At 31.3% G+C, this 15,420-nt stretch overlaps 1 long non-coding RNA gene across 1 annotated transcript; it reads left to right on the forward strand.

Annotated features, from left to right (window-relative positions):
• Window positions 1–1,561: 1,561 nt before the first annotated feature.
• Window positions 1,562–3,233, forward strand: LOC121220395 (uncharacterized). Its single transcript, XR_005917565.1, has 3 exons — window positions 1,562–1,615; window positions 2,086–2,171; window positions 2,994–3,233. It is a non-coding gene; the product is annotated as an uncharacterized lncRNA (long non-coding RNA).
• The last annotated feature ends 12,187 nt before the right edge of the window (window positions 3,234–15,420 follow it).

A 15,420-nucleotide genomic window follows, 5' to 3' on the forward strand; every position in this document is an offset into this window, starting at 1 on the left:
TTTGCACCTTTTACTATTTAGTTCTTTTCACTTAATTAAACATGCAAACGTCAAAATTTCTTAACAAAATTTTAATACGACCTTACTAATGTCCCATAGACATTAAAATAATATTAAAATAATAATTTACTTATCATATTTGTGGTCTCAAAACTACTATTCTGATTTCACTAAAAGCAAGTTGTTACAACAGGGATATTATTGCATTCTGAATACAAGGGTGAATGCACCAGGATACGAGTCAGACTCGCGTATTTTGACTTATTTAACTATTGTGGGTTTTAGCACAGCATCACTAATTAGGCCTTGGATTGAGGTTGGATTTAATATTAGCCTTGGTTAAAAGGTAGCGACCGGAGATGTAATAACCCTATACCCGACTTGATTATCAAATTAAGTATAAGAATGCCACATTGATTACCAGATTAAAAGACTATTATATCCTAACGATAGAAAAAATATTGTATATTTAATATTTTGATTTAACCATCATAACTTTTTTGGTACTACAGTACGGGACGAGCCCGGATGAATCTTTCGAGCATTCATGCAATTAAAATAACTTATGAAAAATAGGTTCCAAGTATCGATATTGGGCATGAAGTATCGATATCGTTGTTGTAGGTATCTGTTCCCCTGTCAAGTATCGATAATGTTTTGACCTTTGAAGTTTCAAAAAATCAGATTAAATCCATTAGTATCGATACCTAGGTTTAAGTGTCGATAATTGCCACTAAATATTAGTACCTTGACTATGGTATCGATACCAAAATAGGTTTCTGTCATTTGGAATGCAGGGTAATTGCTAACTTCTAGACTTTATATATTTAAGTCCCTACGCACCAATTTCTTCAACATATCTAAACCAATCCACAATTTCAAGCACATAAATCAATTATAACATCAACAATTTAAACTTAACTTAAGCATGTTATGAATTTGGATTAAATTCTCAAAATAGATCAATTTTATATAGTTTATATATTAGTCCTTCATATCCATATCCTGTGCCAAAATACCTCTGTACATGCCAGACTATACCAAAAGTTAGTATCATACTCTTCTCCAATCTTGGCGATGTGATGAGATGAGTAGCTCACTATCTTTGTCCTAGCTTGTCTGATTTAGTTTCTATAACAACCCGATTTAGACCCTATTCAGACATAGCATTTCGGGACCACAAATCTGAGTCAAAAAAATATTTTAATATTATTTTGTGGGTTTATTATGTGTGAATTTATATCCATGAAATTTTCGTGTTTTAATTTTGTTGTTTGAGTGCCGATTTAATAAAAAGGGTTTAATCGCGTAAAATGAAAATTTAGAGGTTAAATCCAAAAGGGCTGAATAGTGGTTGTTCTTTTAATATGGAGTCTTTATTTTTGTAATTTAGCCATTTATAAGATAGTGGGTGGCAATGGACTAAAATGACCTTAGTGTATATGTTTTATATTTTAATTAGTAAAGGTTAATTTTGTAATTGAATAATAATATATATGTTATAATAAATAAAATAAAAAAGAGCTATTATGTTCATCTTCTTCACCGAATGTTGAAAAGAAAAAGAGGGTTTGAAAGCTTGAAACATTCGGCCATTGTTGGAGCTTAAATTAAGGTTAGTTTTTGATCGGGTTTTGATAATTTTTACGTTTTTAAGATCGTTGCTTCGTGTTCTTCAAAACCCATGCTTTAATTTTTGGAATTTATGATGATTTTGTGATGTTCCATTGATGATAGTTTGTGATTTTTGTTGGTTGATAGTAGAAAATAAAAGATATGTTATAGATTATAATGTTTGTTTTTGAATTTTTGATGAATTTGATTATTTTGAGTTAAATTGTAAGAAATATTAAATTGAGGGACTAAAATGTGAAATAAACGACATGCAAGGACTTATATGAGACTAGGGAATATTCGGCCAAACTACATTGTGATTAATTTGGAATATTTTGTGTTTTGTGCAATTTGGACTGAATTGTAAAAATGTTAAATATTAGGGGCAAAATGGTAAATTACCCATTTATGTGTTTTTGGATGAAATTGAATGAAATTATGTTTGAATGAGTTAAATTTGAATGTGTTTAGATCAATAAATAAAGAAATCGAACTTGGATCGGGGGAAAAATAAAGTCGTCGATTAATCGTTTTGTTCCGGTTTATCGCTATCCGAGGTAAGTTTATAATCAAATAGATGTTATAATTTCTGAATAAATATTAGTTACATATGCCGAAATGAAAGTATGCAAATATATATATAGCTGAATATGTTTTAGTCGGAAAGTAGAAATAGACGTGAATGTGATTTATCAATATTTAGCACTAAGTGTGCGAGTATGGGATAGCTACAGCTATATGAACGACACTAAGTGTGTGAAACTAAAATGATGATGTTGAATAATAGGCACTAAGTGTGCGAAATTAAAATGATGATGTTGAATAACGGGCACTAAGTGTGCGATACCGAGAGCAATTTGGTTAGATGAGAAAGAGCACTAATTGTGCAACTTTATTATGGCATCGACCAATTATTTAGTACATGATAGGTCAAGTATGAAATGGTTGAATAATACATGATGTCAAGGTAATTTGGTTATTTCAATTGTGATAAGAAAATTTATATGAGGTAAATGAAAGTATATGAGTATATGAAGGTCTATATTCGGCCAAATGGTAAGTATATGTGATATTGTAATTGTGAATTATATGCATCTATATATGAATGAGTACATTTGGTAAAGAGTGGGTATATGATTTGAAAGTAAAAAAAAAATAGGTACGTTTTTATTTACACGTATATTCGGCCGAGTTGAAATTGATTCATAGTTACATATTAGATAATTAAATTTTGCAAGCTCAAATGTATATATATATGAATATGATTGCATTATTCGGTTTTGTTATTGAATTATTAATATTATTGAATTGTCTAATTGATTATGACTTACTAAGCTGTCATAGCTTATGGTATATGTGTGTTTCCTTCGGTTTTATAGATTTTGGAAGCTAGTTACGGGCTCGGGGATCGTCAGCAATGTCAATCACACTATCGTCCGTCCATCCGTATTTATAAAAGTTAAATATAAAATCTATGGCATGTATAGGCTAAACTACCCTTTTGAATATATATTTTGAATGAAATGTGTATATATAATAAGCCATGCGAAAATGGCTTGTTTATTTTGTTATGAATGGTTTCATGTTTTGATTAAATATTATGGTTGATGATTTGGCTATGTTTCGTAAATGGTTGAGATTAATATAAAATTCTTTGACTTGATTTATTATATATATGAGAATAAGATGCTAATTTAATATCTTTATATTCGGTAATTGAAATTGAATTTGGATTATCATTCACTATGTGAAAGTTGTATATTGATTTACTGTGATTATAGGGTAGTTGAAATTGGTTATTTGCATAATGAACCTGGTTTATGAAATTGGTATTATAAATGACCTTTGATTCATTGGGAGAATAATTATTACTAATATATATATAGGATCGGCGTTGGTATGTTTGGCATGAAAATGTTAGATGTTGTTGAATTTGACATTGGTTAAAATAAAATTATATTTGGCTAAAGCTTGAAAAGTTTACCATATGAATAGTAACTTTATTTATTTGATGAACAAATATTTATATGCAATTTGATCAACAGTTTTGTGTATTTGAATAATAATATGTGAATATACTATGAAATTATATAAAGGCTCATGGTATATTCGACCCAATGTTTATAAATGTTTGTATTTATAAGGTTTGGTATAGGTACATATGTTAAAATAAGTAAATTTTAAATGTGAGTTTTATATACATAATTGTGTCGTTGTTGTTTATAATTGATTTGTTAGTCAAGTAGGCGAAATGAGGTATGACCAAAAGTGGTGTTTGAAATATTTTGCATAATTTTTAATTATGAGTTATGTGTTTACGAATATGTTCGATGCATGATATGAAATGACTCGTAATAAGTTGATATTACCTTTTTGATTTAAGACTTGGTTGGTTTAGTAGGTTGAACATGTGTACATCTATGATTATTCGAATTTGAATTTGGTTTGGTAATACCTCGTAACCCTATTCCGGCGACGGTTATGGGTTAGGGGTGTTACAGTTTCTACCAACGCATTGAAAATAAACACTTTAAGCCGGTGAAGGCTTAGTAAGTATAACAAGAATTTAGATCTTTTAATTAATAATGACTAGTATATTCTTAATAAACATAAACTTACTTCATTTCAAACCTAGTCCCTAATGTTCAAAATTTTACCCTTGCAAAGCTTACCATGACTTGCCATCACATTTTATCAATTTCTTAATTTATATTTCATAATGTAGCCCAATCTAGATTAAACTGAACACTTAGAATATACGGAACAAATACAAAGGTGCATCGAGGTACATTTGCGTAGCAGTGAGCATCGTAATTTTTAATAGAACAGTAAGCGTACTAAACTTCCTTTATGACATGCCTCTACATCCCAATATCTCTTATCTCATCTACATGGGCTTCATTTTTTATCGAACCATAGCATTTATTCAGTCAAGAAATATAATATAACTTTTTAGTTCTCACAATTTGGCCCTTTTTTTCACAATACAACATGACTTGTAAATTTACTTCGTATTTAATGGACAAAACATAACCACTTTATCATTTTTCCATTTAAGTCCTCTTTTAACAGTTTCCAGTTTGATGACATATTTTGTCTATTTGACTATTTAGTCCCTTTTTCAATTGTCAACATAAAATATTACATATTCACAACATAAAATAGAATTTAAATATTTTACATAAATTTTCACTAAGGTTTATTATACATATCAAAATAATACTAATAATTAAATTATTCAATTAACATAATTTATGATTAAAATTTATGCCAAACAAGGTAAAATTCTTGAAGTACTTACAACAAAGGCTTGGATAATGAATTTTTCTTTTTCTTACTCATTGATCACTTCTTTTCCTTTGTCTTCAATTTGAGTCTTACATTTCTTCTCTTTTTCTTCAATTCCATATCAAAACATATAATATTTACATGTTAAAACCATAATCAAATATCATTTCTATACTATCTTATTGAAATAAATATGTATTTCATAAGGATTTCATTATCTTTTACCTTAATAACTTGAAATCAAAACCTAATTCTTATTTTCTCTCTCATTCAACACATCTATGGATTTTCTTCTCATGGAATTAATATGACTACTAGTCTTCTCTATTGCATTTACTAAGAAAACATCAAAACAATTAAAGGATTTGAGCTTGAAATGGCTTAAAAATGGTGGAAGGACCTATTTGGAATAAAGGAAAAAGTTTGGATTGAGGGTTTTAGAAAGTGACTGTTTGCATTCTATGGAGAAGGATGATGGCTTTTCATCTTTTCTTCAATTTTCTACACAATTCTACAAAAAAATCTTAATTTAATAATTAAATATTAGTTTTACAATTTGACCCTCCAATCATCATTGAACACAATTCAATCATTAGTCATTAAGTTTCCATAATCATCTTATTTAACTAATAAATTTTTTATCCTTTATTTTTTTATAATACCATATATGAATCATACTCTATTTTGGCAAAATTTCATCTTTAATTCTTCCTACTTTTTCACCAATTCCATGGATTCTTTTCTAACTTTTAACTTGCTACTTTTGCCACAACACTTTCTATTCTTCTATAATTTAGTCAATATCTCAAATTAATTTTCCTAATCTAAAAGCATTTTCTAATTTTCTATCGGCTCTAACTACTTTCTATATTAACACTAAAATTTCCTATATTATTCGTTTCTAAAAATTCTCTAATATTCCTAACTCGGCATAGCACTGTACCTAGCTTCCCATTTTTCGTATGGAAAGTGTACCATCATGTCAAAGGGTGTTGCATTGCAACTGGGTCTCCTAATAGATGCCATTGCTTTTATGGGTTCTAGTTCAATCCTCTATTTACAAAGTCATTGCCAGAGATTACTTGGGTGAGTACCAATTGGTGGTTCCTGATTTAACTGGATTATCCATCTAATTGGGAGATGAGTTGTGGTGCTTGGGCATACATTCTGGAAATGATAAGGGGTAATCATGTCAGACTCATCTAGTAATAGAGTCCACTTGATGTATTTTCCCCTATTGGAAGATTTTAACATTGCCAATACTTATAGTTGGGGCTTCGTGGTTTTGTTGACATTATACTATGAACTTTTTCACACAACAAATCATGATACCCAAGACATAGTTGGGTGCTTGATATTGTAGTCTTGGGTGTTCTATAGGGTCCATTCATGACCCAACTAAGTACTCAAGTCATTGTTTTCCCACTTGAAAATAGGTAAAAAAAATTAAACAGTAATTAGGGTATTTTTTTCAGAAGGTTTAATCATTCTCCAGGGATTAGAGTTGGGGATAAGCTTGGTGTATATAGGCAAATTATCAAAGTACATGTCGAAGATAAGGTAAACTTTATCAAGATTAATATCTAATCATGTTATGAAATTTAGTACGGTTTAGGGTTTAAATAGTCAATAATTTTATAAATAATAAATATAATTATGTTATTAATTATGCAGTTGGTTTGGAGGCTATATATTGTTAATAATGTTTCAAGTGTAATTCCATAGTCGGCTTTCCTCCAGTCGTATGTGTGGTGTATTAACACGCTCATAATTAATTTTATAACCGTTGAGTGGTACAATGGGGACCAGGTGTTGTGACAATTCGATTGTATCCAATCTGTTCTAGATGATCTACTTAATTTTGACAATGTCCACGATTTGAATAAACGGGGTAAAGATTCAAAAAATTGGGCCTTGGAGCATCAGTGTTGGATCTCAATTTGGAACAACCGAATAAATAGGAGGCCTACAATGACCATCTCTGTATGGGGGATTTTCGAGCCTGTCTTTCACCAATGGCATGATGCACTTACAAATTAATTTTGCAACTAGTTTCTAATGATCCTAAGCCATCCGTGCAGTAGCACGTGTATGAGGCCCTACAATATATACTGTCAGTTTAGATACAATGACTTTGTAGTCTACCAACACTTCATGTTATACTTCTTGATGGCAGCTACACTCGCCTCCTTATTTAGGAATTGTAGACCTACAATCAACTCTTGAGATTTTGACCAGCACCAGCCTATAGAAAGGTATTATATCTAGGTATTCTAGGAACTCAGATGTATGCGCTGTATTGGGATCTCTGCTTAACATGCGGGCTGAAGGTTCGTTCCGGATAACAATTCCATGAGTCGAATTCCCAAGCAGAGAGGCATTTGCCTTATCATCATCACCATTGCCTTTGTCATTAATATCATTCGAAACCTCATTGAGATTAGGGTCACTAAATTCCTCCATCTACTAATCGGGATCATCATCACCATCATCATCATCGGGTGCTTGTTCACTATTTACATGAATACTAGATACCAATGAATGTATCTCAAAATTAGGACCTGAATTAAGGTTCCTATACAAAGTAGACATATTTTATATTGCCGTCCGATATCGATGTCACTCCATGATCACATGAATCTACCCAACAAACATTCAAATTAAAGTCAAACCCGTGTACAAAAGATCACCTATCCACAGATGTTCTCAATACCTCTATATATGGAGCTATTGAAGTTGTAGGAATATTAGCTGTAAAATTTCCCAGCTCAACATCTACCAACTCAGCAAACAACTCCACTAGTTCAATGCTACTAGTTGAGAAATGCAATACAATCATTGTCTCCACATCATCATTATCTACAAGTTTCATCTCCCTATATATATATATTTTTTCCGTTTACAACTTGACCCATATTCCTAATTTTTTCCGTTTACAACTTGACCCATATTCCTATATATATATCATCTTCCCACTTTGGAAAAAATCTGGTTCGGAAATAATTTTCTTATAAGTGGAAAATAAAAATTTTGAAAATCTACCCAGTTTGTAATATTATAGCTATAAACCCTAGACTGAATTCGCACCTATGTTTTCAAATAGACAAATTCTTTTCATTCTCGGCTTTCAACCAAACAATCTTATCTGCTATTCTCGTACTTGGAACTACTTCGAGTGCGGGCTTGAACGATTTGAATCAAACATAGAACTAGAAGTAGTTTTCTTTTCTTTAATTTGAAAACAAAAATTCTCTTCTCAAATAGAAAATGAAAGAATCATTATTCCAGAAAATATATTTAATTCTTAGAGAGAGAAAATCCATCTATTTTCGGGTAGAATAACAATATTTGAAAGTTGTTTAAACAGTCCTACCGGTGCCATCTATTTATAGGGAGAAAAGGTAAAACCCTTGTTGAATTGTAGAAGTTTATTTCAACTAGAAAAATGAACCCCTGGTCTAACTAGGAGTATAGGGGGCGGCAACCCTATTTAATAATACTAGGGTTTGCCGTCTCACCCTTTTACATAAAGGGCTTTTGGACCTCTTCCATATATGGTCCAATTAATGTTGAAAAAATGGGTTTCAAAAACGCAGCGGAAAATAAAATTAGGGAAAAATCAGAGTTTTAAATTCTTTTCCAAAACAAGATCTTGGTTGTGATATCTAAAGTTATAAACACTTAATCAAAATTGTACCTTCTCGACTCCTCTAGGATGAACACTTCGACCAAGTAGTCTTCTCCACTATCCTCAAGCTCACATCTGTCGAGTGTGGGCTTGCTTCGAATCAGAAATTCTTCACAACAATTACCAGTGGGATAATTTTGTAATTTCTCTAAACTTTTGGGTCAAGTTGTAAACGGAAAAAATATCTCTAGAAATTTTCTGGAATAATCTCTTTAGAAAATTTTCTCTTTACAACCTTCTCTTGAAATAAAGTGTATACAAATAATGACCCAAGGCCCTCTTTATATAGGGAGAGTTTAGAGAGTTCAACTATTATTAAACTTAATCACTTTAATATTAAATTAATATAATATTTATCAATATAAATATTAGATTAAATTTAATATTAAATCTTATTAAAATAATAGAATGTTTATCTACAAGATAAATATTAAATTAATTTTAATATTAAGATAACCACATTAATATTAAATTAATAAAATACTATTAAGATAAGTATTTAATTTAATTTAATTTAATATTAAACTATTAAAATATTATTATTTTTAGAATAATAAATCTGAAATCAAATTCTCTAGTGGAATTCCAGTAGGAATATAACTCTTCCACTGCTCAACCACCGACGACCAACCGCCCCCAGCTATTGGCACCGCTATGTTCGGTGATCTAGGTGTGACACTTTTACGAAACCCCAAGCTGATTTGGCTGCTGTCGGTTAGGTCCGGGTCAGTGACGACCCGACCAGTCCAATCTACCCACTAGTTGGACCGTCAGCTCGGTTTTACATATCGGGCCTGGTTTGACCAGTTTTTAGGTTTTGGTCTTAGTTTTGGGCTCCCAAGTCCAATTTACGATCTTAGGTCTAATTTTCAAGTTCAATTACCCATTGGGCCAATTGTCTGACTTGAAAATTAACTTTTAAAAATCATATTAATTTTAATTGATTTGATTAATTTAATTTCACTTGGTCAAAATTAATTCTTTCAAAAATCACTTAGATTTTCCAAATTAATTTTTCAAGAAAATTATTTAATCAAATTTTCTAGTTGAACAATTCCTACGACCACCTAATTTAATTCCACATTAAATAAATCAACTTAATTAAATTATTCCCAAAGTCATAGAATTTTCTTCTGATTCAAATGCAGTTCGATCGAGCCTTTGTTAACCTGGCGAAGGGACCAATCGAACATATACAATTAGGCTCTAGTGATTGCAATTATGTCCAGAAGCATCGTTCTAATAATTTGCAATTACTTAATCATGGAGTTTGTCCACAAGAAGTACCATGATTGAAAACTCTTTATTGTATACTCTTTAGGAAAGTAATTCATCCAACCGCTTTGTCCAATGACCTCGTCATGTGTTTGTTACCCTCATATAACATCCTCGATTCCTTTGAGTTAAATTTGTTCACTCAATACAATCCTATTTTATCTCATTGACACAATTGTGTCTTCTTAATGATAAACATGATCATCGTCAACAAATGGCTGTGATAAATTGCTCGTTCAAGAACAAGCAACCCGAGGGCACGTTCCATATTTATCAATCCACACAATGCTAATGAGAAGATATCATTAACTCTTTAATTAAACTATGAATTCCACTTCTGCTAGTAAAGTTATGCCATACACAAGTCATGTACCCAACATACCGACTATGGGCTCTATCATCTTTAGAGTATAAGCCTCCACTTATATCAAAGCACATGAGTTGCATACGCATGGTTAGTGACTAACTTTGGATTTAGGTAAATTGCACCATGAACATCACAAGTGAATTAATTCATAAATGGATTCAAAATTAATTCATCTTAGGTCCAGTCCAATTTATCATTCTACCAATGAATACATCTATGTCTCTACTCGTGGAGTCAACTGCTCCAATAGCCAAGACTAGCCATCTCTCCAATTGAAATTGTAACGACATAATAATCCTTCTCAATATTTGAATCAAATGCTCAATTTGATTATTTTACGGGATTACGAACTCATTTAGATTATCTAGTGAAGTAAGTTGTCTTTCTCGCAGTGTAAACGATTTTTACAATGCCACTTATCTTCAGTTTAAAGTTTAGACAATCAATGAACTAATATTTGATTGCCTCAATTTCGCTATACATGCAAAATATAAAAGCCATAAATACAAAAGGAATAATATTAAAATGTGAAATTAACTTTATTTATTTTTTCATCATTCAAATGAATAGAAAACAGTTATATGTTTACTACAATATGGGCACATATGGGTACATCTCCCAACAATTACAAGTAATTCACGGGCTTTTAACCCAATACTTTATAATTTGATCTAACCCAATATTTGTTTTTCTATTTCCCAAAATAAACTTCAATATTTCCAATTAAATCATTTTCTCAACCCAATTCTAATTCCGTTAAAATCATGACGATTTTACCGTAAAAGAATCTGAGAAAATTTATTTAATATTTCTTCATTCAGTGGTTCACTATGACAAATGATTTATTTTCATTTTCGAACTTCATTTAATTTGAAAAACATAAATTTATTTTTCAGGTAAATTTCATTTTTCATTTTTCTTTTTCATTTTCATTTTCATTTTCATTTTGGAGAAAACCATAATCATTTCCAAATGTTTCCATTTATCCATTTATCCATTTTTACCATTTCTATTAAGTTCTGTTTATTTGATTCAACATGAAATTTATTTCCAGTTTCAACGAGCTAGAGGAGGGATCAATTAGACATATGCAATTGAGACTCAAATGATTTATAATTAAGTTCTAGCTTTTCATCTATTAATTATAAACTCATTTAGTTACTAAGTCATTCCACCATAGTAATGTGACTAAGCTCTCCCCAACGGTATACCATTACAAAAGAAACTCGATAAAAGCTCTCCCAATGACATTGTCATAAGTGTGCTACCCTCATAGAATATCCTTAATCTGTTTGAGATAAATCTGATTTCCCAATATGATCCTATTTTATTATATGGTAACTATGATACATTCCTTCATGAAAAGTCAATTACTAACAAATAGTAATCAAGTCATTCATCACAAGGACGAATAACCCATGCCCATGTTTACTTTTCATCTACCATGTAATCCCAATGAGAGGATTTCATTTACCCATATCTCGAGCTAAGAATTCTACTGTTGTGAATAACTCTACATACTATAGAAATTTTATACCCAATGTACCAACTTTCGATTCCTTATCTATTCAAAATCATACTTTTACTTACATCAAAGTATATAAGTCACGCTTACATAGTTCATCATTCACTGATGATTAAAGTATGCTACACTATGAATGTCACAAGTGAATAAATCCATAAACAGTTTCAGGATCTATTCTTCTTGGGTCTAGTCCGATGTAATGTTAGTCCAATTGATCGGAGGCGCATGTGCGCATTAAAATACTTAATTTATATAATAATTTTTAAAGTTTAGTTTGATGGTAAGCGTATAGGTCAATTGTTATATTTATAGTGTTACAATAAAAAATCGAAATATTCGAACGATAGAACCCAAAGGAAGAGGCGATTGAACAATAACTAGCATACACAATAGAGTCTAAGTGTCTACTAATATGATTTTATAGTACTCCAGTCCATAAAAGATGATTTTTGCAAGAAAATTAAATATTCTACCCTAAGGGCTAAATTGCAAGAAATGTAAACTAGAGGGACTATCTAGCAAATAACTAATGGGGGTTGGTTGACTTCGATGTGGTTCACCAAATTTCTGACTTTGGACATAAATCGCTTCAATTACTAAGTGGCTCCATTTTATCTTCCAATCTCAATTTTATCGATGTAGACGAATTAGGTCCAACTTATCTTCCAGCCTCACCGGTCTCACTTTATCTTAATATTCCCTTAGAGGCGTCACTACCTAAGTTCGTAGTTCTATTCAAATTAGTCCTATTTGTTATGATTTAGTCCTTTTTACAAGGAATGTTAGTTTACCCACATCTCCATCAACCAACCTCCTTTTAGGTTTAGCTACTTATGCTCAAAGTAAAGAAAATAAACATAAACATGGAAAACAAGGCAACCATTAAACTAAAGCTTGAGAAAAATATAAAAGTTGAGGGTTTTATGCAATAAATCTTAAATAGCATGGAACCGAAAGCATTTAACAGAGAAATTTCAGGCAATAAACATAAAAGGATCAAGTTTTAACATATTAAAAGTAAAATAAACCGAAATACATTAAACTAAAACTTAGATAGTCTTGAAAGCAAAATACAATGACTAGAAATGTAAATAAACCTTAGCTACAGTGTTAACCAACTTAACTAACATAAAGAACAAGAAGAACAAGAAGTAAATGCAGAAAAATAAACTCTAATCTAAGGTAGAAGAAGAGAAAAATAAGAACCCTAGAAAAAGTTGAAAGAAAACTAAAGAAAACCTAGAGAAAACTAAACCTAAACTAAGCTAATGTGTGTGTGTGTCTCCTCGTCAGCAAATTTTGGATGTTTTGAAGTGTATTCTGATAACTTTTTTATGCAAAAAATGCCCCTACATAGGCCTTGTGTGATTGATAGGTCGGGTAGACATAGGTTGCCCTTTTTGTCCAAGTTTTTCCCCCTAACGAAGGTGATATCGTGATACCCCAAAGAGGATATTGCGATATCTTGAGCAGTGTTGAAACTTAGGGTCTTCCTTGGGAGGTGGATATTGTGATACCCAAAAGGATATCGTGATACCACTGAAAGAAATCCTTGGTCTTCTATACTGTCTGGGGTGTTACGATTTCAAGTGTTGGATATCGCGATACCCTTTCCCTCGATGTCATTCTCGCTCGTTTTCAACCTCTGACACATCCCTACAGCACTCAAACACATATTAGGCTTCCAAATGGCACTAGCGGCCAATTTGGGTCAAAAAATAGACAAAATTGAGAAATTTTCACTTATTATAATAAAATATGAAAATAAAAAAAATATACTAAAAACTTTATTTTTCTCGAGAAAAATCTCCTGAAGTGTGTTGAAAATGCCTAATTTTCCACGTCGATTTTTGGTAGATCACCAGTTAATCACAACTATGTTTGTATCTTCTGGAAGTCATCCGCTCCGATGCCCGAGACAAAGCATCTCCCTAATTTGTAACACTCATTACCTGTCTCCATCACCGGGAATAAGTTACGGTGTGCTACAATACGGAACAGAACTATAATAAATAATTCACAGTCCAACATAGATATTTTGAAGGCTACATTAGCCACCAAAATGGATAAGCTAACTTACATTACTTTTGAAGACTTTAGATAAACTTATTTTAGAGAAAATTGTAGTTGTACTTTGAATTAGTTTAAAACATTCATTTATTAGGTCATGTATACTTAGTATTTACCTTATTATTGATAGTGTTGTTTTATAAAAAAAATGTTTGTTCATCGCTTTACTTCGTAAAACCTTAACATTAACTAATGCAATGGAAAAACCATTATTCATGTCATTTTGGAAATTTAGTCACCTTATTGATTTTTTTTCAAAAACGATTTCTTTGTAGTGCAGTGGAAATTAGGGAACAATGTCAAGTTTTACTTAACCCCGATATCATGCATTTCCTGGTTATTATGCTTGAGTAATTCATGCGTGCAAAAATTCCCAAATGAAAAGTTACCAAGCCACAAACTAGAAATAATTAAAAATTACAAACCAAAACTAATAGATACTGATTAATACTTATTAAAAATAGTTCAAGGTCAAAGGTGATTCTTCGTATGCTGAGTCCGGTCCTAGTTTCAAGGTTTACCTGAAAAGTTAAACACTATGGGGGTGAGGTTATGAAAGCTTACTGTGAGTCGAAAAATTATTTAAACAAACACAAATATCAAATACAGTGAAACATATTAGCATTACAGAGGAATACAGAACCATCATAGGAATTTCATATCATTACATAGTCATTATCAAATCGATGTCAAACGGTGTATGAGCATGACCATTTATTCGAGTAACAATCATTAATTTCGATACCATTCAATACAACACAACACAATACGTAGCATAAATCAATAATATTCAAGTATGTCGTGAGCAGGATGCAATGCAAAAAGGTTCTTACCCATACCATCCGTTACACAGCACGAGTTCCCCAGAACCCGTCATTCAAACTCCAACGAATGCAAGCATAGGTCGATGTGGAAAAACCACCGAATGAAAATAATGCAGTAAAACTGTCAAATAACAAATAATGCGATATAATCTCCAATACCCTCGGTACTCCAAATGCAGTGCACTGACTACGAATAAATGCAGACTTAATATGTCGTCGGTACTCGACGAAACTCCTCCGTCAACCACAAAATATCTCATCTCATCTCAATGCACATGCAATATGTCATACAATCTCATACATAGCCATAATTTAATATTTTTCAAATTTAATTGACATGCTCAACATGCCCTCAATAATCGAATACTTTCAGTGAATGAAATAAATGTTCCATCTTTCAAATTACCATTAAGATGGTATCATTCAACATTACACAATTTCACATCTTTTACAAATTTCCAATGCGCATGTATAGCAACCTTTCCAATATAACATAGCAAGTTTTTCATACAATTATATCATGCATAAACACATATTTCATCAAATCATGCTATACATACAACCAATCTCATGCTAAATAACACAATCATACATCACAATATCAATCATGTAATTACACTATCAAACTAGCAACTTTGCTAACACATCAATGTTTTAAGGCTCGAAACATACCTGATTCGACCACTTGTAAAATTAATTATTTGGCTATTAAGTCAATCCAATCAGCAACATAAATCATCAAGTATAACATGATAATTATCATTATCAA

The sequence above is a fragment of the Gossypium hirsutum genome, chromosome D08, assembly GCF_007990345.1.
Source record: "Gossypium hirsutum isolate 1008001.06 chromosome D08, Gossypium_hirsutum_v2.1, whole genome shotgun sequence".
Lineage (NCBI taxonomy): Eukaryota > Viridiplantae > Streptophyta > Magnoliopsida > Malvales > Malvaceae > Gossypium > Gossypium hirsutum.